This window comes from Stigmatopora nigra, chromosome 7 (genome assembly GCF_051989575.1).
Source record: "Stigmatopora nigra isolate UIUO_SnigA chromosome 7, RoL_Snig_1.1, whole genome shotgun sequence".
In the NCBI taxonomy this organism is placed as follows: Eukaryota; Metazoa; Chordata; class Actinopteri; order Syngnathiformes; family Syngnathidae; genus Stigmatopora; species Stigmatopora nigra.
Window position 1 is genome coordinate 8,369,195 of NC_135514.1, and position 27,724 is coordinate 8,396,918.

General features: G+C 37.6%; 1 protein-coding gene and 1 long non-coding RNA gene across 5 annotated transcripts in view; one reads left to right on the top strand and one right to left on the bottom strand.

Moving 5' to 3' along the window:
* The window catches only part of sox4b (SRY-box transcription factor 4b), a 37,705-nt gene extending 31,073 nt beyond the window's left edge, over nt 1-6,632 (top strand). For 2 of the 4 annotated variants that reach the window (XR_013326884.1, XR_013326885.1), the window contains exons 4-5: nt 3,587-5,315; nt 6,273-6,632. The gene's annotated coding sequence lies outside the window, so the exon portion shown is untranslated. The remainder of the gene's footprint in view (nt 1-3,586; nt 5,316-6,272) is intronic. The other 2 variants (XM_077720932.1, XM_077720933.1) reach the window with 1 other exon arrangement.
* Nucleotides 2,534-27,724, bottom strand: part of LOC144199350 (uncharacterized) — a 56,537-nt gene continuing 31,346 nt past the window's right edge. The window contains exons 4-8 of the long non-coding RNA XR_013326888.1: nt 21,962-22,198; nt 14,791-14,976; nt 6,270-6,390; nt 6,130-6,177; nt 2,534-3,842 (exon numbers count right to left, since the gene is read on the bottom strand). This is a non-coding gene — a long non-coding RNA (uncharacterized LOC144199350). The remainder of the gene's footprint in view (nt 3,843-6,129; nt 6,178-6,269; nt 6,391-14,790; nt 14,977-21,961; nt 22,199-27,724) is intronic.

Below are 27,724 nucleotides of genomic sequence, written 5' to 3' on the forward strand. Positions count from 1 at the left end.
ACCTTGTTAAACTTGCATGTGTTGTATAATACAATGGAGGCAAAATAAACAGATGCTGTAGTCAAGCTAGATAACATATTGTCAAAATAATCACTTTTCCCCATTCATCAAAAGAGTAACATTCTCAATAAAAAATATTCCAAAATATTAAAAAAAAACAACAATCTGATTGATTAGAATCTATTTATTTGAACAATATATCCCAGAATTCTTCATTTTTCAGTTGTATTCCTAAAAGCAACTAATATTGGGGGCTTTGTATTAATCTTCCCATTTGTCAAAGTTTGTAAATCCCATAATACCATAGCCTAACTGCAATGCTGTTGGCTGACTGAATGAATGGGTTGGTTGGTTTGGATTGGTTAGCTATCTACATGAAATATGAAAGCAGCAAAAGGCAAAGGTAGGGAATATCGTTTGTTTTTAATTTAAACATACGTATTGTTAAAATTGACTCTTGATAGTTACTCAAATTTACATCAAATTGAACAAAGTTATAGTCAATTAAATGTTTTATAGAGGAACTAGACTAGAATATAAACTGGAAACTAAGTGAGATTATATGGCCTTAACAACGGGGATGCCTATTTTGTGGAAGTGCAGGTTTTACAAGACCATAACGGGCTCACAGTCAGAACTTAAATTTCTTTGATGCAATGAGAAAGAGCTCAGTGTCTCATGAGTGTAAAAAAACAGCATGATCTGCTTTGTGCAGAAAAAGCAACTGCAATTTTAAAATTGGAATTATTTGCAAGATCTGTTTCAGAGTGGAATAGTGGTTAGAACGTCCGCCTTACAGTTCTGAAATTGATGCTTAAATCATTAATGAACACTCTACATTGTCCCTAGGTATGAGTGTGAACAAAAATGTTTGTCCTTGGATCCTGGCTGGGATTGGCTCTATTGCGCGAATAGAGCGACCATGGTGAGAACAAGCGGTTTGGAAAATGAAAGAATTCTTCTTGCATTCACCAAGCAAGTCTGTCATGCAAGAACTGAATGTTCCAGCAAAGCCTGAGGTGACCAACTGCTATTGAGTAAACAGGGTTAAGTTAGAAGAGGGGCTACATTATTGCTGTCACAACAAGACTACAATGACTATAGTAATCATCACACCTCAAATGACCTAACAAATCAGCATTTAAAAACTCTAGGGACAAAATGAAAGGATATCATTTTTCTAACTGGCTTGTGAATGTCATTTGTGCAATTCTGTGAAGTAACAAAGTGACACTGAAATATTTGCATAGCCTTTCAGTTGTCTTACTGTGAATTTTATCGCCTTCTTTCTCGTGATTTAGAGCAATGACAAACACTGCTAATCCTGACAAGGAATAGACATATGTCTTTATAATTGGAATAGATGAGAGCAGTAGAAATAGTTGGCTCTTTCATAGGAGCAGTGAGCTGTCTAGCTTTCTCAAAATAAACTTGTGAGAGGATAAAAGTTATTCAATGCATCAGTCAAGCAGTGACATGGTTCATGAAATAGAAGTGTAAATGGCTAGACCTTCCTTATGCCTTTATGACCTTCCACTGTCCTACATTTCTGTGCAATGCTCCATGTGAATCAACACTAAAACACAAAGTCACTTAACAATCCTCGAGGGTTTGATTTCAGACTGGCCTCAGGCTTGCAGACAAAATTCCTAGACACTGGCAGCAAGTTTAAACTAATGATCAGCATTTGAAGGAAAAAAAAACTTAATACTTAACATTAAAATCCCTACAGTAACAATGGGTTGTGAAAAACCTTGGCAAACCTCTCCCAAAAATGTACTCGCAAGTGCAAATTTTATGTAACAAGATAAGTGTAGAGCTGCCACCTTTTCTCAAAGGAAATCTTAAAACTGCATTAAATTAAAAGCAAAGAGCCATTAGTCACTGAAACTGCTCTAGCAAAGTGATTAACATATTATAGCTGTTTTTCTGGGTTTTTTTTTTATTCCAGGCGTGTACCCTAAAGGAAAAGGCAGGGTAGGAAATGATGACCACAGTGCTGGAAAAACCTGTTTGTATGCCATCAGCAATTTCCAAAGATAGTTTGTGTCTCCTTGTGTAGATATTAAAGTCAAATGGTGTTCTCCGTTTAACTTTAGGGAATCAAAATGAAGACATTGCCCCAAAAATGTGTTAAGTAGATAAGACCTAACTCCCCTCAAAATCTGGAAAGCAGGATTCCATAAAAGTCATGACTCATTATGCTTTATTGTTTGGCTGCATCATCTGAGGCCCTCACATGGTCATGCTCTGGTTACTGAACTGAGACCTCCAAATACTCTCATCCGTAAACGAGGGCCTGTGGGCAACACCAATCTGGATTCCGGTCATAAAATAAATGATTTTGACACAGAGACAAAGAGCCCTCGTGTGTGGAAACATCCTGCTGTGATACGCGAGTCAGTTCTGTGTGGGGTAATGATGTCACTGTGTCAGATTTATTTTTTTCATCAGTTTTAACTAAAATTGCCTGAGGGTAGAATGCACTTTAGGCTCTGGTTTCGGCAGATAATAATGAATAAGGGAGACACACTTTGAAGCAGTTGGGGATTTAGATTGCTTGGTCACATATGTACACACACGAGCGCACACACGTGCACTAGGTAAAAAAAAAGGGGTTTTAAACCATGAACAAAGACACGTGTGACACACAAAGAAGTCAGGTGATCAAAAAGCAGAAGTGTTTGTGCCATTTATAAGGAGAAGTGAAACTTTTACAGTTTACTTTAATTATCACAACCATCTGCATTGTGACCTAGTCCCCTTCAATACAAGAGCTAACATCCCCATATAGTAATTAGCTTATATCGAGCAGGGCTCTACTTTATTGCATTTGACAACATTTATCATTTGAACAATAAGTGTGAAAAGATGATTTGCAAAAAAAGCCTGTAGTATGCACTGGGTAAACTGAGTAAACAATTTGTGTGCACAATCCTAATTGGCTCCAATTGTTGCGGTTCTCTTCTTCATGAAGGTAATCGAAAAGGAGCAATTGCAAATGATTGGTCACCAACGTTAGACTTGGAGGCTTGCCTGTACAAACACAATCACACCAACTGAAAGGTGGTGCACATGCGCACACCCACCCGCACGTTTCCTGTATGTTTCATGCAAGACAGCCCCCATCTCTCTCTCTTGTGTTTGGGGAGGAAGTGCTGGTCTAATGACTTTTCCAATGTGTCACATATACTGCATGTGGCAGGCACGCAGCCGCACCGCACGTGTGCATGTGAGAGCCAACATGACTTTGCAAAGGGTTTTTTCACATGATGCCCTGATACAGATTATGGATTAATATGCTTTAAAAAATATGGGTGCATATTATTTTTGAAATAGGGCGGATTCTTCCACCTTTAAATGCCCTCCATAAACTAAACTAAAACATGAAACTAAGTGTTTCCTGCCACATTTTCTTGGACAAACTGCAGCTCCATAATCATTGCAAAGATTATCTCAGGTCACAAATTATTTTCCACAAAGGTAGCCAATCTCAAAGTGAAGTTGGTGCTTAGCAATGTGAAAGTATCCAGTAAAACATCATATTAAGATACTTCGCTGGCAACTTTTATTTTTATTTTTTCAGATAAGTGACAAAGGCAAAAATGGATGACTTGTGGGATGCAGAGTCTTCCAACGAAACGGTTTCCCAAAGTGTGGAGAATGAGGACACCTGAAGACAGAATAGTAAGTTTAAAAGACCTTCATAAGGTACTAAGTATGATCTGGGAGTGAAAAGAGACAAAACAACAAATACTACTTCCTAAGTCTTGGAAAATGGTGGCCCAGTGGTTAGGTCATCAGTCTCCTGCCTCTGTGGTCCAAGGTTCAAGTCCAGTTGCCTGCAAACATTTTGCCACTATTATTCAGGTAATTGAAAGAGATAAAAGTACAAGTACCACTGCTTACTTCCATAGGGTGGTAGCCCAGTGGTTAAGTCATCAGTCTCCCACCTCTATGGTCCTGGGTTCAAATCCCAGTGACAGCAAAGATTTTCCCACAATTGTTCAGGTAAAAGAACAAGTACAATTGCCTAAGTGTTTAACTGAATAAGTCTTCAGTGGTGGATGAAGCATTTTGTCCAAAAAATGACTAAGTGTTTCACCCCAGTTCCTTGGATAAAATATTTCAGTACAATTACTACTGCTTTCTCTCACAGGGTGGTGGCCCAGTGGCTAAGTCATCAGTCTCCCACACCTGTGGACCTGGGTTCAAATCCAAGTGCAGGCAAAGATTTTCCCAATATTGTTCAGGTAAAAGTATAAGTATTAATGCCTAAGTGTCTAACTGAATAAGTTTTCAATAGTGGATGAAGCATTTTGTCCAAAAAATCACTAAGTGTTTCACCCCATTTCCTTGGATAAAACGTTTCAACACCTATGTATAAGTGGGGCACGAGTTGGTGTAGTGGGTTGCACACTCGCCTTTGCACGGAGAGAACGTGAGTTCGCTTCCCGGTGTCGGCGGTTGACTGACCAAGCAAGCGGTCGAGGGTCGGCCGAAGGCCGACCCGAGAACGCCTTTCGCACAGACAGGTCCTTCAACATTCTTCCGAACTGCCGAAGGCAGTTCGGAATATAACCTTTTGCTGAAAAGTATGACTAAGTGTTTAATATAAATTAAAAAGATCTTTCTTTTTTTTTCTTCTTCTTCTTTTTCTTGTTCCATTTACCAATTCTTCTTTCCAAGTATTTTCAGCCAAACGACGGCAGCGGGAATCGAACCCAGGTCTCCCAGGCGGGAGTCCTGTGATCTAACCTCTGCGCCAACCAAGTGACTACACTTTCCTTTGTAATCATTTCAGTGTCTTTCCAAGAAGTCCACAGAAACAACTAAGTGAAAAAGTGTCTCGACCGGGAATCGAACCCAGGTCTCCCAGACGGGAGTCCTGTGATCTAACCTCTGCGCCAACCAAGTGACTATACTTTTCCTTGTAATCATTTCAGTGTCTTGAGAAGAAGTCGAAAGAAACAACTAAGTGAAAAAGAGTCTCGACCGGGAATCGAACCTAGGTCTCGCAGACAGGAGTCCTGTAATCTAACCTCTGCGCTAACCAAGTGACTACACTTTTCATTGTAATCATTTGAGTTTCTTGAGAAGAAGCCCAAAGAAACAACTAAGTGAAAAGGTGTCTCGACCGGGAATCGAACCCAGGTCTCCCAGACAGGAGACAGGTGAGTTAACCACTACGTCACCAAGTAACCACAGTTTCAAGTGGAATAATTTGAGTGTTTTGACAAGAAGTCCACAGAAACAACTAAGTGAAAAAGTGTCACGACCGGGATTCGAACCCATATCTCCCAGACAAGAGACAGGTGAGTTAACCACTAGGCCACAATCTGGCTACACTTTTCTTTGTAATCATTTGAGTGTCTAGACTAGAAGTGCACAGAAACAACTAAGTGAAAAAGTATCACGACCGGGATTCGAACCCAGGCTGCCCACAAGGAAGACGGAGGAGTTAACCTCTGCACCACTTTGCCCTGAAGCAAAGATGCGCAATATGGAATATGAATGAACAATTTTCTATTCCCAAGAAATTTGATCTCAGCAAACAAGGACTGGGCCAAGAGGGAGAGAGAGGGTGAAACAGAGTGAGAGATAGAGTGAAAGAGAGGGAGGGTGGAAGTGTGGGAGGGAGAGAGAGAACAAAACATGGTCAGAAAGTCATTCCAGGAGGCAGACAGGCAATAAGGCGCATAGTAAGTCAGGAAGCTGATATTTTCCCAGACCTTTTTTTCAAAGCTAGTCTAATCCAACAAATGTAGTTTCCTCTACGACGGCTAATAATACAACAGGCCCATTGTGTGTCGTTTCCCCCTCATCTGATTTACTAAAAGAGACACAGTTTGCGTGCAATCTTTCTACTGCTATTTGGGTTGGGTGGAGTTTCTCCTGCAATCAGATTGGATTGTCACACCACATGGCAATAATGCACTATTATAGTCTGGCTCATATGAACATGAATAGGCAGATAACATTAGTCCTGTCAAAAATTTTGATCTGTGTGCTGGACCTCTCAAACACTATAATTTGAGGTGAGGCGACACCACATTACCAGATGTAAAATTTGTGTAGTGTTATTGAAATGCCTCAGTCTTCTTGTATAAATTAAAAAAAAAATCTTACCCTTTTGATTGTTGCATGCCGACTTCCATTCTTTTCTGTTTAGGGCATCTAATGTCAGGAATGTCAGACATCAAAAGTTTTGAGATCTCCTTAAAATTTCAGTTCCAATAAAATTGCTCTTTTCATTGTGATTTTCCTACCAGTGGTCAGCAACTAACGGCTCAGGAGCTGCATGTGGCTGTTGCTTCTCTCTCAATTTGCTTCCTGGTAGCAATAGAATGCCATTGAAGAGGATGGAGCTGCACAGCATCCTCCATTATCCTGGTGGGAAAAAAATAATGCATTTAAAATGGCAAATGAATGCAATTTTATTTAATTATAGTAATTTAGTTTCTGTTCTGTGGGAAATTTTTCCACATACCTCTGTGCGGTCAGTGTCCAATCTGATACAATCTGTTATATTGATCATTTTTTTTAGTCAAAATATGTATTGATCATGATAATAAAATGTTTTGGAAAAAAACTGAGTTACACACTGTGCTGTGTTATTAAGCTGCTTAAATAACTTGAAAAGGGGTAACCAAAATCCCTTGGAAGAAAATGACGTCTCTCTTTTTATTTCTTGACCCACAACTATAAATGGAACTTTACTTAGAAAGTGTAGTTTTGCATGTCCAATTCTAGAATTGTGTGCATTTGCATTTGTTTACAATAACACATCTACAAAATGAATATGTTCAATATGTTTCCTGAAGGATAGGGTTTTATTACAATCTCTGTTGGGGGCTGCTGTTGTTTTGACAGAGAATATATAATGTAATTACACAAGGAATGTGTCTTGTTCTTTTGAATAAAATAGACATAGCAACAAGGAACACAAGGAGTATCCAAATTTAGAAGATGCCGCAACCATGAAAGGCTCATCCAATGCGGCCAGTTTGTCAGTTTTGACACAGACAGTCTTAAAGAAGATGCCACTCAATGCTGAGTTTGCCTTTTGAATGCAACCCTGGTATGGGAATACAGTGAGCAAAGAGGATTTCAGGCATGCCATTTAAGCATGAACAAATAAAGTGAAGGTTTTGGGGTTCACAGACACTTCTTCACAGTTGACGAGCAAATACATTTTGTGCAACTGTGACCTCTTACAAGAACAGATGTCTTCCATGGACCAACATTGTTTCAACCAGCCATAAGGATGTACCAGAATGTAACTCACCAGCGCGTGCACGACTGCCAAGGCCCCACTGGATTCCAGGCATGTGTACTTTTCGCAAAGTTCAGAAAAGTTGCAAGCTTGGTGCTAAACCAAATGGCTCATTGTGCAGTGAAAGATTTAAATGAATCCTTAAAATGAGCTATGCAATTTGACTTTAATTCGGTACTGCTGTGCTTGGCCTAGGTAATGTGCTCATGTGAGGGCTAACCATGTGCCTTTTTATCATTTGATCTTCCAGTTGGTATGCGCGCATGTGCCTTTGTGTGCTCATGGTTGAAATGTCCACTAATGTTGTGTCGATAAGACGTTCCACTTTCCTCAAGCCCACCTGGCCCCTCTGGTCAGTGATCATCTTGACCACCCATGTTGTTCTATTTAGCCTTTATTTAAGACTGAATAGTCATTGTACTCGCATCCTGCAGATGTGCATTGAAGGTAATCGTGTTGATAAAAAGGACTACTGTTCTGGCTAGAGTTTTTTTTTACCTTATTTTTTTTAAACGAATGATCATGCCAAAACAGCACTTTAAAATAAGTGATTTATAATCTGTTGATAGTTAAATATTATGGCAGTACAAACAACATCAACATTAGTAAATATACATATTGCTATAAACACTACCTGGTCACAACATTAATAATGAAAAGGTATTCGCCAAATTCTAGGTATTCCATCAAATCTATATACAAAAAAGTACTTACGCTCGCCATATAGTGAGGCCCTGGAGTGGATGTAATATAGTTTGATTTGAATTTTTAAAAAATATAAAATTTATGAAAATCATTTTGTTAATTGTTACATTTGGTTGCAGATGATTCTGTTGATTTATTCAATGCATAACACTTATGTGCTTACATGTTTCTGCTGTAAAAATTAACTGGTGTCCTCTCTTAACTTTCCTCAGTTCTTAATTTAAAGGGCAGAAACTAGTAAGACTAGGCAGCTGTCTGCCCACCCCTCGCCCCGTAAACCTATTGCCAGCTGCCTGCCCTCCACTCTTGACCTTGTTTTGGTGAACACTGCAGCATGTGTGTGTCTTTGTGTGTACTTGTGCTGCGTGAGTGCATATGTGTCAGTAGGCTTTTAGTGTGACCTATGACCCATTGTGACTGACAGGCTAAATATAGCCACCTTGCCTGCTCCTACTTGGGCCCCTCTTGCTTTTCTACCTTCAGTTTCCTGACTGTGAGTCCGTGTATAGGACAAGCTCTTAGGCCGAGACGTTATGTGTTTTTACATGAGGACTCAATGTGTGGATGTCCCAGAGACAGAAAGGAAGGGGAACATGTTCAAGTGTGTGTTTGTATATCGCTAAGGGGGTGAGAGCGGAAGACACTGTCCAGACGCCTCAAAGATAATGACCTCTATAGTCATAGAGCTTTGTTTTTGTGTGACTGACACTGGAAACCCTATCTTGTAATTATTTAGTCAGGCTTTAACCTCTAACCTCTCTTATTTGACCTCTGGCATCCTATTCAACTGGGGAAAAGTTGGACATATGCATACATCTGCACACACAGACATCCACATACTCTGGAGCAAATTGCAATGACTTATGTCCATTACCTGGATCCTGATTCAAACCATGCAATGATTAAACTTAACTTCTGCCTCAATCAGTTTCAGCCTACAATGTTCATGAGTGTCACGAAAGGGTTGGAGCTTATCACAGCTACTGGGTAAGTGGGGTACACCCTGAATTGGTTGCCAGCCAATCACAGGTAAAACAAACATATATTTTACTCATTGCAGTTTATTATCTGATCTTGGTAAATATATCAAAAGACAAGTTTCTGGATTTTATAATTTGCCCAGAAGGAAAACTTTACTGCTAGAGTTTGGTGGATATGTTGTTGATTGACTTAAAATTCAGTTGAACTCTTTGTGACTCTGTGTACAAATGTGTGAGTATGTAGATGTCAGCAAATATGTGTTTACATCAAACAGCCCCTACCCTTAAATCCAGGACGAACTTGGATGACCCTATTTTCCAAGTGTTTCCACACAGACTGACAGAAGTTATTTTTAACTGAGTCATCTCTAAAGCACTCAGCTCTCACACTGATGTTTATCACGCATCTCTCTGCTGCCTGAAACTGCAGCACATGAGCCCTTATGACAAGTGGCTTTAACTGTGTTGAAAACAATGTGACTTGTTAGTCAAACCGCAGTCTCTTACAAAACACAACTCTCAGTTAGTCAACACTTTAAATAAAGGAAAAACATTTTTCAATACTATCATCAGATAGATAGTCATAATCTTCCAATAAGCCATAAAAATTGATATATCCCGGACAAATCATGTGTAATTTGTTACAATACCACCACTCTGCGTAGTGTATGTGTGACTTTTTGTTTCGAACCAAAATTGAAATCACACACCTATTTGCTCCCATACACACAGGCGTTATGAGAGGTTTTGTTTGGTTAGAAATATGTCAGCTAACATGAGCCAGAGTTCAACAATGGCCTCTGATTTACCAAATATCCCAAAAACACTTATATTTGGATGAAAAACATCAATAAGTGCTGCAAGATGGATCTCTATGATTATTTACTTCTGTATTTTGCTGTGCTATCAGTACCAGACCTTTTTGTCCAATGATTAAATGATATGGACATTTCTTTTGGACACATTTTAGGTTGCCTGCAAAAAATTCAATGTGAAAAGGAACCATTCCAAATATTCCAGACTCAAATATTTTGGTCTGGACCAAAGAAAACGAACTAAAGACTTTACTGTTGTGAACAATTTTTTGCAGCTGCAATGCTTGTCCAGTGTCATTTCACACTACAAGTCACCTTTTTGACTTTTCAACTATGGAAGAATGACCTCTGACTTTTGTTGCAATGGCCCTTGACCCTAACAGGTACTAATGGTACAAAAAGGACTGCTGGTGACAGGAGACAGAAGGAAATTCACATACATGTGAAGGTAGACACACATGTGCCGGCTCAAATGTGTGAGCATGGCGAGCATGACTGCAAACCAAACGAGTGACGGGGAGAACCAGAGGGACATGCAGCAGATCTCAGCTTACAACAGGAAACTACTCAGACACACAGCTCATGCCTCTTTTCAACAGACAGACACAAACGCACAAACACTGTGTTTCATTCCTTTTGAGGCCTAATGGACAAGATTTAGCTTCTCTGTTTGACATTGAGGCTGCAATTATCACAAGAAAAAAGCTTTTATGAGCATAAAGTAGGTATTTATGCATAATGGCTAATAATAAGAAATAGAGAAGCAATATCCACACCGAACTTTATACCCCATGCTAACGATAACAAACCCTATTTCATAACAGTTTAGCTTTAGTTTGGAATGTGTAGTTCACATTCATGGATTTGCTCTACTTCCAAAATAACATATGCATATTAATAGCACACCTGCAGTAATTAAGTTTTTGTGAAGGTTAAACTGGACACAAACTCATTTGTTTTGCCAGTGAGAGGATACACCCCCTAAAAATAATGAGCTCATAGTTTACCCCAGAAGGCCACAGATGGCCTTTCAATTACCAAGCTAATACATGCAAAAATGCATTGCACGGTACTATAAAAGAATGTATGAGCATTCTTAGCTGCTTATTAAATATGCACACAAAAGCAGGATCATAGGTACAGAAACACATACACACAAACATGCAAGTTATTTGCCTGTGCCTTTGTGGAAGTTACCACTTAACATAGCTACAGTACAAAATATTCTGTTATTATTTTCCACAATTATTAGTAAGCAACTAATGATTTGGTCAAAAATGAAAGTATAGGCCAATGATCTTGGGGGATACATTTTAAGCTATACCAAATTGCTTTAAGAAAGTCATTATCACGTTGGCTTTAGAAACTTTCTTTTCCGACATAGCAGGGGTTGTAGTAAATCCAGGTTATGGTATAATATTATTATAACATTCCACTGTTTGACTTATGATGACTGTCTGAAAGACACCTGGCCAATAATGGTCACCAACTGTCCAGTGGCTGTAATGTGTTCGTACTACATTATGCCAAATTTTAATGGTGAAACATTATATTGTATTAAACTGTTTATATACTGTTACAACAGCACGGTGTGGTACACTTTTTTTTTTAAAATAGAGCATCAGTGAAATAGATCAGTTGTTTTTATTTCATATCATTTTCTGTTGGTCACTAAATACATTGAAGTGTCTCTCCTTGTCAGCACAGATCTTAACTCAACCAAACAACAGTTTAATATACATTTTTTAAAAATCCTGGTAATTAATTGATTAATATTATAATATTATGTTATCATTAATAAAAATGTTTACCTTAATGGAGGATAATTTACAAGAGAAAATATACATTTAAAACTCTGGTTACACCCTACTCATTATTTTAAAAACTAAATATCTCCATGTGCTAGTAAAATATTTATAGACTATGTGCTATTTCACAGAAAAAAAAACTAATCACATTGGGTATTCACCACAAAATGTTCTTGACAGCTAAATGTTCCTTGCTTATGCTTTATGTGTGGAAAGTTTGTCTAGTCTGATACGGCTTACTACTTTGACACATTATGATGAAAAAGTTGCAGAAAAATCTATGTATGTAAATCCTACTGTGTCCAAATATATAATTCTCTATTGATATGCTAAAAAGTCATTTGGGATCAGGATTTTAAAAGAAGAGATCCTCAAGGGAGTTGTGGCCTAGTAGAGGGTAGCTGCATAATCAGCTACGCCATCAGTTAACTGATGTTCTGCATAATAGAGATGTGATTTTTACGTCAGTGTGTGCGTGGTGATGGTGGAGTATATGTGGTGTGTGTGGTAAGGGTAGTTGGCAATGTTGGCAAGTCCTTTTTATCACTCTGAATATGTGCATGTCTTCATGTGCATGCATGTTTTCCAACGTGTGTTGGGGTGCGCGTGTGTGTGCATATGTGCATGTGTATGCTTTTGTCAGGGGTGTTGACCTCTTTCCCCACAGGGAAAGACAGTCACTGTCTCATTAGGAAAAGGAGATTGAGCATGAGATGGAGAGACAGAAAAGAGAAAAGAAGTAATATGGTAAAAATAAAAAAGACTGGGAGCCTAGAGGCATGCATGGAATATATGCGAAGGTCAAATGTCACCTGTCCATAACTGGGATGAGCAGGAAAAGCTCTGGCAAAGGACATCTTGAATTTGTCCTGAACACACACATCTGTACACTTCTAGCAGATATACTTGTAAATCAGGGTCTAAATCTGAGGATTGCTAATAATTATTTCAACAATTAATTGGCTAAAAGTGTTTAAGTTTAAATATAAACGTCTACTTTCTTGTTTTCAAAATTCTTGTACTTTTAAAATGTCTGGGCCTAATTTACTACTCGTAGACAAAGTATAATTAAAGAGCTGTCTAGGATTAGTAATTAAATGGGTAAGGGTATAGATGAGACAAATGTTGATGGATAAAGGGGGAAGCCAATTCAGACATTCAGTGGGGGTGCAACAGATCATTGGACCAAGAAAGTGAGATAAAGGAGAAGCAGAAGCTAAAAAAGAGCACTAGCGACTTCAAGAAACCACAACAGAAGCCCACAGCTTATTAAGTTCTCATTTCTTTACGGTGGTGGGGGTTGTGGTTTTGGGGCCACAACGTCCCTGAGCACAGCCCCTTTCTTGCACACATGTGCACTTAGCGACCGATAAGCACATGGTACTGTTTGAGTGCACACTTCATGTCTGTGAACTAAAGACTTGCTAAATGTGAATACTTAAGTAAAATTGCATGATGAAGTTGTAAGTGTTCAGGTTCCATCTGGCCTTAGGTCCAGATGAGAACAAGAGCTAGGGTCAATCTCTTTGTTTTGTAGGGGTTCAGGAATGAATTATGTGGGTGGCGCCAGCCTCCTTTCTGTCCTTTACTCCTGGACACTTTTCCACTCAGTTTGAATGTAACATTGGTCACTTTCGCAACGTGTTTTTAAATTCCTGACAATAAAAACGATCTTTTGGGGTGGCTCCATATGCTATAGATTAGTTTTTGATAGAAACCAATAACCATATGGACCATTCAGGTACCATACTTGTGGGTTGAGAGTGAAACATTGGATTGCTAATGAATATTTCCTTCTGTTTTACATAAGAGTGGTTTAGCTTTTTTGGGCCACTTATTTAATGTATGAAGAAAAGTGGTATGTCCGGGTTTCTCTGTGTGAATATTCTTAATTTTTGTCTTAAAGTCCAATTATCCCGGGTTTTGACCCAGTAATTATATGGTATAATCTTGTCAGAGTGTTCCAAAAATATATACGGCTCATTGTCAGTAATAAGACACGATCAATAGTCTTCAAATGATATGAGGAGTAAAATTTTACAATTGTAAATTGCATCTTTAGTTAAGGTTAGATGTCATTTTGTTTGATAGGGTTTAACCTTACCTAGGAATCCCTTTATTTGACTGTCTCTATAATTCAAGACGAATCAGTCTCTGTAAATCACAAGGACTATTCAGCACTCAGCCAATCTGTCAAAGTCATTTAGAATTTTGCCAGAGCTCAGCTCAAAAAAATTCTATTCAGGCAAAGAGAGAAATGAATGGGAGTGAGAATGTCTACCTTTGAAAAGCTTCATACTTTGACCAAATCATATGCTGTCACTAGTAAGCTTTAGAAGGCCTGCACTTTTCATCAAAGCTCTTGATGGCTCCCTTTCACAGTACTGACGAATACACCCTCAAAAGCACCCTTCCCTCCTTTCCTCCCTTCTACTCCCAAATCCTTTATTCTTCCCCTCCATGTTGACTAGCCCCTCTTCCCTGCCTCCCGAAATCCTTCCATACCCCTTGTCCTTAATCCCCCCACCACTACCACCCCATCCGTTTTCCTCCCCAATCAGAACCTCAAATCCACCCGAGCACCTCCTTGCCACACACACTCTCTGTACTTCAGTACTGTCACGGCAGATACTAAAACATGATGATTCAAATTCATCACAGTCATAGACTGCAACTTTAAATATCCCTTTTTTCCACATGTGACAGTGGTGGATATAACTGCTCTTCTTTTTTTTAATGTTAATTTGCATATACTCACATTATTGTTTCTTTTGATAAAATATTTTCAGCAGATTGTAATGACAACGCGATTACTCATGATTGAATGCTGTTGCAGTTCAATGGAAATGTTTCTCCACTCTGTAAATATTCTTTCTTTCTGATTTTCAATCAGTCCCCCACACCCTATGCCCTCTCATGTTCACTTCAAACAGCAGTCAAGAAGCAGATGAAAACATTTTAGCATCAGAGGTGGATGGAACCTTTTCACTCTTTGTGGGACTGTAGCTTCCTTTGTTTTTGTAATGAGGGCAATGTAGGAAAAAGACAGGAAGGGAGGTAGGGAAAGAGTAGAAGCAAATGGAAAAACTGCCAATGACAGCAATTTGTTGCCAATCAATTTCTCATGCCATTACATGTAACTATAAACTATCACCTTGCATAGAGAAACCTCTAGGTAGAAAAATACAAAGTGATCTGTGCATTACCGTAGTATTTTCTCTTCTTGTAGCAGATACAGAAGGAGGATATCATTCTGAAATCCGGAATGGCCCAGTGGTAGCCGTAGGCATTCAACATCCTTTCATCCGTCTGGAGAGCTCAGAATTTGTCTTCCTGTGCATTGATCAAATTCATAAAAGTTGTATTTGGCACCTGCACAAATACAGGATAACCTGAAAAAAAACAGTAATTTAATTAGGTGCAAATTGGTAGACAAAATAACAAAAACAAAAAAAAATATGTTTCTTTCATCACTTTTGATATTACTGGATTGTTAAAGTCATTTTTTCCCCCAAACTATCCTTTATATCAAAATTCTGTCACAAGAAACGTGGGTCAAAAAATGCAAAACAGAACTTGGAAAACAGAACCATCATCTTAGGAATTGTGTACATTTTGCTACACACACATACATACATATTGAGATATACTGTCCCTGAATTGCCCTATCCAAGAATAACAATGTATTATTCATATCCTGAAGTCTCGTCTACAGACAAAAGTCAGCTTTACATCAATTATTTATTGAAAACCGCTCACATGATGAATCCTTAAACAAACAGAGCATATATTGAAAGGTGTACCTATTTTTTCTTACCTTGGCATGGATTTAGGTGGGCTCATTAGTGAAAATGGGGGGGAAGATGTAGAAAACCAATTGGCAATGTGCATGCGTGTGTGCATTTGGGTAGGCCAATGGATAAAAAAATGATTTTGTGTATATCAGTGTCAATGACAGAACTAGTACTAAATAAATAAATCACTGAATCATAATTCACTGTGTGGGTTTTCTACGGGTACTCTGGTTTCCTCCCACATCCCAAAAACGTGTTTTGTTAGCAGCTCTACCTAAGTGGTGGTCTGTAATGCACAGATTATTATTCTATTATTTGTATGACTGTTAACCCGGGAAAAATGTAATTAGGAAGCTTTCTTGCAACGTGCTTGGCAAGATGTAACAGGAAGTGGAGATCAGAAGTAACGATTCAGTTGCAACCAAATCATTGACTAAAACATTTAAATGGCTGTAATTTTCAGCTCTTGTACTGGACTTTAAACTACAGTATTATGGAATATTTAATCATGCCATTAACCTGTAAACTGTGACTATAAATGAAATGGTTAAAAGTGGGTAGAGGGCAGAGGGGGACCTGTCGGTTTATCGTCTGAAAATTAAAGTACACTCAGATTTTGGCTCAACACAGTCATTCTTTAATTGTACCTTTCTTTATTTTGCTCCGGGCACTAAGGAACAGCCCAGCCCGACTGATGTAATATGTGCTTGCAGCTGCTCAGCCTTAGTCATGAAGGACCTGGCGCACAGCTTTCATGGTGATGTTAATGCCAGACGAGGTTTGGAACACTATTTGTCTTGAGTCAGCAAAGTGTTGGCGACTTTTATACACCATGTGTTCCGAATTCAGGGACCCGGCTCTGTGACGATGTGGTCTACCGCTTTATAGATGAGTTACTGATTTTCCTAAAGAAGACAACTTGCAGCTGACCATAGAAAATCTAGCAGAACAAAATGTAATGTGCTAACTTTAACTCATGCTTCTTTATACCCAAACTCTTCAGAAAAACCTAATAACAACATAAACTGTACTTGAATAGCTCGATTTTATTCACATCTGGCAATTAGAATGAGACAACTGGATTTTATGATTTAGTGGTGTGTTTAAATCTTTTGACCCAAAAGGACCCTGTATTTTCTATAGAACACGATCAGTACTGATTTATGAGTGGAACTGAAGAATGTATAAGCGTAAAATCTGCTTCGAGTATAATAATGATATGAAGAATACATTCAGGCACAATGCCACCTATGAACGTTCTGCTACAGAACAACATGGTACATTTCCAGGTAATGTCCGATTCAAGGTAACTGCAGTCAGAGGCGAGTGCGACCCGAGAAAAAACTGGACTATTACCAGACTTAAGCATATCTTTGAAAAGGCCTTATAAGGTGTCACCTTTAAAGAAACAAGGTTCACCCGACTGTCCACTTGTAAACCCTTAACTCTCAATAGTGATTCATACAGGGGCCTCATTTTTTAATTCACTGTTTCCTTTCTTACAGGCAGGCTTCCCTGCAGTCCACAATGTCAGAAGACCACCTCACAAGGATTTTCCCCTTCACCAGGTAACCACAAAGGAATAAAAGAAGCACATTATCCACATGGACAACCCCACCCTCCCACAAAGCATACACACAAACTCCTGCACTTTTTTGTGTTGTACAATACTGACCACCAACACAGCAGGAAACTGGCACACTCGTACAAACACACACCCATGAACACACACACACACAGCATTATCTTTATGAGGTGTTATACACCAGTGACCACCAACACGGGGTCTCAGTGATCTCTAATCCACACTGACGCTGAATAGGCTGCTCCATGCAATAGACGGATTACATTTATGGATTAATGGGTGTTTTAATTTGAGTCATTGCTTCGATTATGATGAAGGTACATGGAGGAATAACATAGCGGCTAACCAATTGCATTAGGTACTGATTGTTACAAATTCTCATTCTATTGGTTAGTGTTACTAAAACATCACACTATTGCCACACACTACACAAATAGACAAACTTTTCTGACGTCACCATGTTGAAATAAAGCGAACTAGAATGTTTTTTTTCTATGAAATATCTGCATTTATCTCGATATGAACCCACTGAAATCTAACACTGCACGGCAAGCAATCTGCCGAGTCTTAAATGACATTTTGTGCACCAGGTTCGATTCTAACCCTGTTGCAACTTGCCCAGCTAAATGTTCTACCTTCTTTTTCACCGTGTAAACAACTTTATCTAACTGTATGCTTCCTAACCACAAGTTCCTCCTTTGCACTTCCTGCTTAACCGTCTGCCTCTCCCATCGGTTGTATGACATTTGGATTCTCTTCAAATTGGAAAAAATGGGGCACCCTTATTTAAATGGCAAATTCTATACAGATAAACTGACAACATTCGTATTGAATTAGCAGACACACATTCACGCAGAATAAAACATTTACGTGGCAAGCAAGAATTGCAAGGTAAATTGGTCCATCCTGACAGATGTCCATTACTTATGTAGGTTGACAAGTATAGCTGATGGTTAACTCCTATTTAAATCAGATGACTGGGTTTATCTGGTGTGAGTGGCGTGTTGTTCTGTATTTCTCTGTAATCCACTCTGACCTTGTCTTTCTTGTTTCCAGGGGCTCTCAGATTTCCATTGCCAAGATGGTTGACTGATTATGAATTCTCATTGTAATGAGAATGTTGTACAACTGCATTTTTGTGAAATTAGTTTGAGCTTCTGGCTGAACTCAAAGTTATTTAAATTCATTCTTCATTTTTTTTAGGTGGTAAAGTTGTTGCATTAATTGAAGTCTTTAGTGAATGATACAAAAAGTTTTGGGGAGAAAGGAATGAACATTTACAATTTTCCCATTAAGTGCAAGAGAGAAACGTTTTAAGTACATTACTAGTACCTTAAAATGTAGTATATCATGTGGGTTTAATTGAGATTATTTGCTAATGCTATCCAGGATGCCACACCAGTTAAAACAGCTCTAAAATATGTAACAGTATTTGCTTTTCATGTGTGAATTAAATCTTGAGCATGGGAGTCTGAAATATATGAATGACATGAATTCATGACATATCTAAACACTTCTTACTGCTCAGTGGACCGAGCTAAACAAGGCTGCCCTGTGTTCATGGCTCACCTGAGCAAATGTGTGCAAGTAAACATATGGGATCACGTTAGTTTCATGTGGTTACCCGCTTCCTTGGTTCAAGCAGATCTGCTCTGGAGAAATAAGCCATTTCCTGTATGCTGAAGAAACCATATGCCTAACTGTAAGATATTGTAATGCTTTCCAGATGCTGATTTAGTTTCATCTTTGTCTTTTGTTTTAGTGATACTTTGACATCCATTGTGTTTTATGACTTGTTCCAATTTTAATTTCTTACATTTATCTGCAAGCATTTTAAGTATGGTAAATGCCCCATAGGTAATACAAATTGGGTCTAAACTCAATTTTTAATATAATATGTAATTGCAAATTGTTCAAATTGGCATCGTAAAGAGTTTAAGTGTAGTCCACTTCTAGTGTTGCCATGATCCTTGTGAGAATACCACAGTGGGTTTTACAACATCTTATTATTTTTACCATAGCATGAAATTATGCTCAGTTGTAATAAAGTATAGTTCAGAAATCCATCCCAATTTGTTTTCCTTTTGCTTTCCTTCCCCTTTGCCTGTACCCTATGCCAGTGCTTTGTGTCTCTAACTTAAAAAAATGTTATTATTCACCATTTAGTTGATTGTAAATGAACAGAAGCAATAGAGAATTGTTCTGTCTGTAATACCACAAGAGTGCTGCCATGCGTCAATTAGCATGCATTTAAATCGTTCCCTATACAATTATAGTCAAATGAAGTGACAGCTATCCAATTAATTTGCACTAATGGCTCAGCGGGATCTGTCACTCAGTTCTAATGTTGCTTTTTCCTTCCATCACTCTGCTTTCTTTGAAGGTTTTGGGGTCAGTTTTCCCATTCATTGGCCTGACTTGCTACTTGTCAAATAACTAAATACTACTATTTTTTCGTCTTCTGAGTGATGGAAATACATCAAGGTCATGCCAACACATTTAAAGTGGGAAAAAAACTCAATTGATTAATATAATTAATCATCTCCAGGAAAAAAATATATAAATGTGGCTCTGAAGATACATCCCCAGAATCTCCTTACCAAATCTTATTATAATATGACCAAGAATACTGGAAGATTGGCCATTGTAATTTCACAATTAATGTCAGCAATCATCACAAACATCACACTCAACACATTGACATCACAAGTTAAGTGGGATTTTGAAACCTCTCTTGATGGTTCAAAATAGAAAGAAGAATCTATGTTCAGTAGATGATATGATATTATGGTAACATAGTATTCATGATATTTCTGGAATATGCCATTCTTTCATTTCTGTACTGTTTATAGCACTGACTGTAAACCTTAACAATAGGGTATCACCCTTGTTCCCAGCAAATTTCAGCTCTGAAACAATTTAGCTTTTAAACCATCGCCGCCACAATCCATATTCTACTATAGTACGCCTGAACATTTGGAGTTGGAAAAGATCAGTTTCCCAGTGACACACATTATACTATTTTTCCAATAAACAAACATACCTGCCTCAAACAACAAATTGAAAATACAAGCTAAGTTTTTACTGCTCAAGAACACAAAACAATGATCAAAAACGTCACACAATGCAATTTGGGAATTCCCACTAAAACCACATGGTGAAGATAAAATTAGATGGACAGTGTTTTTCTGAGAGTCAAAAGCTGAAAGCCTTGCCCTTTCCTCATTGGATTGTCACAAGAACTTCTTTTTTCCCATCTGGTGGTTGTTTTCTCATTTCCTTTACTCTTGTTTTCTTTCTTATCTTTCATCATCCTACTTTTTCACAAATACTCTCCACAGTGGGACAACATGAACTCTTGGGATTTTTGTTGTGCTGCCAGTGTTACTGTGAACGCCCTCACAAATTTATTGCTGGGGTTTCTTTGATGCAGTTTTAAGTTTTGCAATCCAAGACAGGGACACAAATGTAGGTTCCCTATTTGCTGCCTTACCATATGTAAGCCATGTGTTTTGGAGTGTCTGCTACTCAATCTTTAAACTGCCCATGGTGCAAAGAACCATAAGATATGTTTGAAGATCTTAATTATATCTTTGCCTCAAAGTTCTGCACATGCAAGTCAATCAAACTTTTAATGCAATTACTACACAATTATGAAGACAGTGTCATGATTTTTAACCATAAACGATAATAAAATGCTAAACACTGGCTAAACAGGCATAATAAAGTCATCAGTTGACCCAAAAATATATGGCAAGTATTTACATTTTCACACAATGTTTACAGCCCGGATTAAGTCATTAAATTTGAGTGTTTTCTTCAGTCGACACTCATTGTACACTCTAAAATAACCTACTGAAACTGCTTAATTATTGTGAATTTATTAGCTGACAATAAAGGGATTAATGTGGAAAAGGTCATACTGTAACAACAAAAGAATTTGTAGCTTTCTACAGATATTTGAGCCAATCAGTATTTATTCATGTTTCTAACTCTTTCTTTGTATTTGTGACTTTTTTTCTCGTATCTCGTGTCTACCGTCATATGTCTTTGTCCTTTTTCTGATTGCATGAATAATTAACAGCATGTAAATCTTAAGCAGCCACTCAGGCTTTTGTGTTTTTTTCCCCATTTTAATGCACTCTGTACACTCAGGTGAGCCCAAGAGGATTTTCCTTAACCTTGTCACCCCAACCTGCCTCTTTGACATCTTGCTTTAAGTGGTGCTATGGAGCTATCTCAACTCATTTAGGTAAGTGATTCTTTGTCCGAGCTAAATAATTTTCTTATGATGATGAATTTGAAGGAGATAAAAAACACATTTAATGTAGTTAGATTTTGCATTCATTGTATTCATCGTCCTTTTAAGGCCAGCTAGCTAACAATCCAAAATAATCAATTTTCAGGTATTTGAGCTCAGTACTAGTACCTGTCATGTATCTCACTTCAAAAGGTTTGCAGAAATGCCAAAACCTTTTTTGAAAATGTGAAAACCAATGTGATTTCATGTTAAAAGTTATCTCTTGTTTGCGTAAATAGAGCACAGAAATATTGAGAAATTCTTGCTTGAGTTTTGGAAGTTAAAATGGGAATCGGGTCAAACTTTATATATTTCTTCGGACAATGCAGAACAGAGGGGGAACAAAAGTTGCTTGACCTAAGTTTGTTCTCTATCATCTCAACTGAATGCAGTTTTCCTTCTAGTACTATGACTGAATTGTTTTGGGTCTTGGCTGGCATGGGTATGTTCAATATCTGTGTCTATCAATGCACATTTCTAAAAAACAAAATATCTGTAAAGTATGACTGTGTGTCCTTATTTTGCTTGTTTGAACAGATCTTTCTGTTTTAGGAATATTACAAAGGTGTTTATTCCCAACGACGGGAAGTCCATGTAAGTGACGTGTATCGCCAGGCAAACACTGCCCGAGGGAGCGAGAAACAGGAAGGGGAAATAGACATAGGGAGGTGAAACTCGAGATGAAGATAGATGCCTACCTCATGTTTTTCGGTTTCAGTGTCACACACACACACACACACCTTGCTGGCGTGAGTAAGTAGGGTCATTGGGTTCCTCCACTCCTGAAGGAATTGAGGGACTCAGGCAGAAGAGCAGGGAGGGAGGAGACATACAAGTTGTTGACAGGAATTTATGAGCTGACGGGTGTCAGAATGCAAGCACAACAACTTCTCCCTTTCTCTGGCTGTCTCTTCACACAGAGGTAGACAGATAGCCTGTTAAAAATAAATAAATAAACAAGTAAGGAACTGCTGTTGCTGGTGGAGTGAGAAAAACATTTCATACATACATTTTCAGTCAGTATTATATCATGTCTATTTTATATTATCAATTATAATGCTGATACACATAACCATTCATATAATATGAGTATCTTACATTACTAGCAATAAATGAAATCAGGCTTGGAAAGAGAGCCCAAACACTGACACCAAAGCACTTGATATTGAGGCATTAAAATCATAGAATTCAATATAAAACCAATAGAATATATCAAAGGCTCCAAATTGGTACAAAAATGAACTGTATAGAGTTTGTACTACAGAGTATTTAGAAAATGGATATTAAAAACATTTTAAAAATAGAATGAATCCAAACATATTCAGCATGAAAATAACCAAAAATAGCATCTAGGTTGGGCCTAATTCATTGTGTATGTGAATCTGTCACAATCTCCTGCACACAGTCACATCCAGCTGATGAAAGACTAATTGTTCACAAAAGCAGGTCTGACAGCAGCAAGTGCATGGACATCTTATGCATGCTTGTGTCTCAAAATAAACACAAGCAAGTGAATTCAAAGACTCAAAAATAAAACATTTTCCAGTTTGTAATAATAGCTTGAAGAAATATGTATTTTGATGCAACATTTACGAAATTTGTTGACACAGTATGACTCAAACAATATAGTGATTACCAATATTAGACTAGCCATGTGCCAAATGAGATCAGCTTAACTGGCTGTATGTTGTCCAAAAATATTTAATCAGCCAAAAAACACATTGTCCAAATTATCTTTGGACATTTTTAGCAACTGTGAAAGGACATAAATAGAAGGGAAGAGAAAGAATGGTATTATGGAGTACACAGTTTACTCTTCTGTTTCATATACAAAGAAGTAAATGTGATAAGGAAGCAATCTGTACTATGTAGTAATGTACTAACTATTTTTAAGGTTTTTATTTATTCCCATAATTTTAAAAATACATTCTATACACATTTCCACATTTACAACTTGTTGTTCACATATTGCTAAAAAATAAGTACCAAGTCTTTCCTGCAGAATGATGTAACATTGTGATATTTGAGGCTCAATGAAACACAATAAAACATTTCTATCACACCACCTATGCTACTGTGTTCAAGTGCAGAAAGACAATGACAGTATTTTTTACTACTGTATACATTGCAAGGGTTGCATGAGTGTAGCCTCTACTGATCTTTTAAAATTGAAGCTTTTCATGTTGTTCATGCCTACAGCTAGGCTTGAAGGCAAAATTTCATCACTACCTTTGTATTCTTACGTCTATCTGGACAGTTCCTTCTCCGCAATGCTATACTTTTGCTGCAAAAACTTTATATGCGAATCACTCACGTGAGTGTGTCAAGAAAACTAACTGGGAAAAAAAGCAATATTTGTTCTATGATGTTGGGATTGTTTTATTTTCAGTATCAGCGTAGTTTATATCCCTGGCTAATAATAGCAGAGAATCATGAGTGCATAAATTAAATGATAATAGGGCTTGTTTTTATTTGTTTTGAATCATTCTGTCACTTTTGCTGCATTTTTGTCCTGATCCCTTTGTGCCTTCACACTTGACAGTTCATACGCAAATTTGAATATACATGTTACATTTGGTTTCTATGAATGCACACTTCACAAAAGAAAATAACCAAATCGAACAGATATTGTATTTATTTTTCTCTTTCTCTTCAAAGCCATAGCCTAGACACAGCACAGGAGGTGGTCCTCTGTTCTCGTGGAACTCAAAATCACATTATTAAAGGCTGCACACAAAATGTTGCCTTCTTATTCCTAACCCCCTGCAGTTGTCCTTGTATTAGAAATGCTTTCAGTTGCCAATAAAAGCATAATGTTGAGTTATACGTGCATAATTTGCAAGTAAACAACAGTTCTCCATATTCCATCTGATAGTAATCAGAAAAGCACAGCGCCATGTAAGAAAGAAAGCAGTAGTCCAATATCATGTGTGATTGTCTGGAATGTTATCTGATAGAGATGGTGAAAATGGACACAATACTGTATGGAAACTGAATGCCACGGCGCATGACCATATGGGTAGCAATGGGATGAAGACATGAAACAGCAGGAACAAATTATTGTTAAATTATAGCCAAAGCACTGCTAGCATATGAGAGCATAAGCAAACAGGACAAGCATATGGTATGGAATATGTTAAGAGTGTATGTCATGTAGTTAAATGGTTTATAAGGGAACACATGCGTGTATTCATTGAATTGAATTTCACTGAATGTCATATACATTTTCTTCCTCACAGTGTCATTGTCATCTCATGCCCTCCAATCAAGCCCCCATTACACATTTCATTTTCACTTTACATCTACGTTTCCTCAGCCAAATATTATTTTGACTATTTGGTTTTCTTTTACATCTAATTGATATGACAATAAACAAGCAGTCAAGTTCGATTATATAGAAGATTTAGTAAAACTATTGGTTGTGTTAGACTAAATCAAGCTGTCGTTAATGTATTCATTCATTTTCCGAACTGCATATCCTCACAAGGGTTTCAGGTGGTGCTAGAGCATATCCCAGAGACAGAACAAACTGGAATACCAGGAGAAAACCAACGCAAGCCACCAGAGAACATGCAAACTCCACACAGAGAGGACCAACCCTCAACTCCAGAAGTGTGAGGCCGAACTACCAACAACTTGGCTGTCTAGTTAATGAATTGTCTTTCATAATTGCTTATTATAGTGCAGCCCAGAAATACAAACTGTGATAACACTGAATTAAAAAAATGCATTTGTTAAAATAGACTTCAAAAAACAGTAAACAAAAATGAACGGGACATTTAAGAGGGAATAATGTCAACAAATGGTAATATTTTAAATTTCATAGTAAATAATTTACATTTGATCCAGCTAGCAATCAAATGAGAGGGAGTTTAGTTCATAAAATGACGAGTTGGCCTGTCACCAGATGCAACATCAGCTTCAACTACAAATGTAAACCCACAAATGGTTTCTGTGGGTTTTCTGTCGTGTCAACACTTCTACATTTAACCGATTTCATCTCTATGACTGTTGTTTTGTCTTCAAATACACTGCTAATCATTTAGGTGTGCCCTTAACCTCAACACCCATTTTTTTTGCCTTAACATATACTTTATGTGGAACTCATCAAAATTATTAATTGCTGTACAGAATTTTTGTTTTGCATGTTTTCAGAGCAAATGATAGCCATTCCTTGTGATCATTTCAATGGGTTTGTTTTCTAGTAGAGATGATATCTCACTTCATTTTCCTCTACTTTTCAGCACTTAAAAAGTTGGTGTAGCACAACTGATCTGAATCTTGTAAATGGGGCTTGGAGTACAAGTAGTTTGTGAGAAAAGTGCATGCACACAAAGTTCTACTTTCATAGCCCATGGGAGAGTGAAAATCATTTAAATTCCATTATTAAAATACTGGACTCATCTAACGCGATTATTGTTTTGTTTTTTTTCCTCATCTATTAAGATTCTTATGCTGTTCTATTTTTTCCCATGGGGAATTTAGGGGGGAAAAACATTGAAATTGTGCACCACGGCCCATTGGAAAATGTATTTATTATTAACATTTGTTATTCATTAAGCCTCTCTCAAAGCGATGGTGCAATATTTTGATTTTGACCTCGCTTTGTCACATTTGATGACATTACATTTCATACCCTTTGCTTTCTTTTCTGTCATGTATCTGTCAAAAAACCTTTTGCTTTTACAATGAATAGTTCAGAAGCACAAGTCCAAAGTGAAGGCCATGTTGACACACATGGGGAGCACTGCTGTGTGTTGTGGTTTGAGAGACTGTGGGGGGTTCTTGGGGCAAAAATAATGAGCTCATCAGTTCAAACTAGAGGAGGCAAAAGCAACACACACATATACACGGGCAAACTCACATTTTTCTTCCACACACAGACAATCACAACGATGGTAGTTACTATATTCCATTTTTTTTTTTCGTAGTTATGAGACTTCAAGGTGCTGAAGAAAATGTATCTCTTCTTCCTATTTTGTCTCTTCGCGTATGATGCAAGTTTTAAAAGTGGCAAAGCACCATGTTAGCATCAGCAGCATGTGAGCGTGTGCACGTGCACGTGATTATTTATTCAGTCAGGTTTTCTGTAGGCTCAAAACCCTGGCTGTGTTAACCTTTGAATGACTTTATACATCTTTGAATTCAGTAAACATCTTAAAACAAGCCATGTCAGTTAAGTGTCGAGTTCATGGACTCTTGGAACAAATAATTGGCTTGATTGCTGATTGATGGCATTCAATTCCAACTATGTATTATTAATCATCTTCTGCCACTGAAGTTGAAAGAGTTACAAATTCTACAATGTTTTCTATGGAATTATACCTGACTATAAACTGCACCCATCAAATTGAACAAAAATACAGTATTTGTTACTATATAAGACGAACTACACTATAACCATATAAGGGTTGCCGGAGTCCATCCCAACTGACTACACCCTAGACTGGTCGCCAGTCAACTGTGGGGCACACAGAGAGACAAACGACCATTCACACTCACAATCATACCGCCATCATAGGGAATCGAGTCCACCTGCACCAAATTCAGGTGAGTGAACCACTACACTATCAGGTGGCTCCATCTAGAATTCTTCTAGGTATTTCCTGGGTATAATGACAGTCCTCTGGCTTAGCTTTCATTCCTGTAATTTATGTTAGGTGTCATTCTTTTCGAATAATTTTACTTTTATGAAAAAATAATTGGTCCTTGGTTATCAACTAAACCTAGAACTAATTTGAAAGGTGCATGATGAATAGCAATTATTCATTTGTGTATGCTTGCTATATAGCTTTCTTCAGCTTCAAACTAATCTACATTTGCCATGTACTTTTATTGTATGTCTCAGTGCTCTAGCTGTCTTATTAGCTAGAATATTACTTTTGAAGCAATACATGGAAAGCAGTGCACTTGTGTGTACTTTATTCTTTGACTTTATTTTCTAGGGTTTTTTCCCATTACACTCAGGAAGTATTAACAAGGTTCTATTTTTTTTATCCTCAAAGGGTGAAGTTTAATTACATTTGGAGAAACATTACCATCAGACATGGAGAATATATAATGGCGTTTTTTTTTTTTTTATTAAAACAAAAGTATCTGTTTTGACACAAGAAGGTTTTTTTTTGTATTAGTTATTATATGATTTCTGACTGGAAAATGCAATGCATATTTCATTAATCTCATATTGATATAGAAGGTTAAGTTTCCAAATCTAGGATGGTGAATATTTAGCTTGCTAAATGTCACATGAGAGTATGTCATAAACCTTTTGATATTGAAGCAGCCATTATATAAGTTATGAACATTAATAATTCTCTAAAATTTGCATCTCTGTATGGATGAGCATCTGATGACATGTTTTTTGGGTCCATTCTACTTACTACTATGGCAAGATGATACAAAGTAAAGCGATTTTGAGAACTTTAAGCATAGCACATTATCTACAGTAGTATCAAAATGTT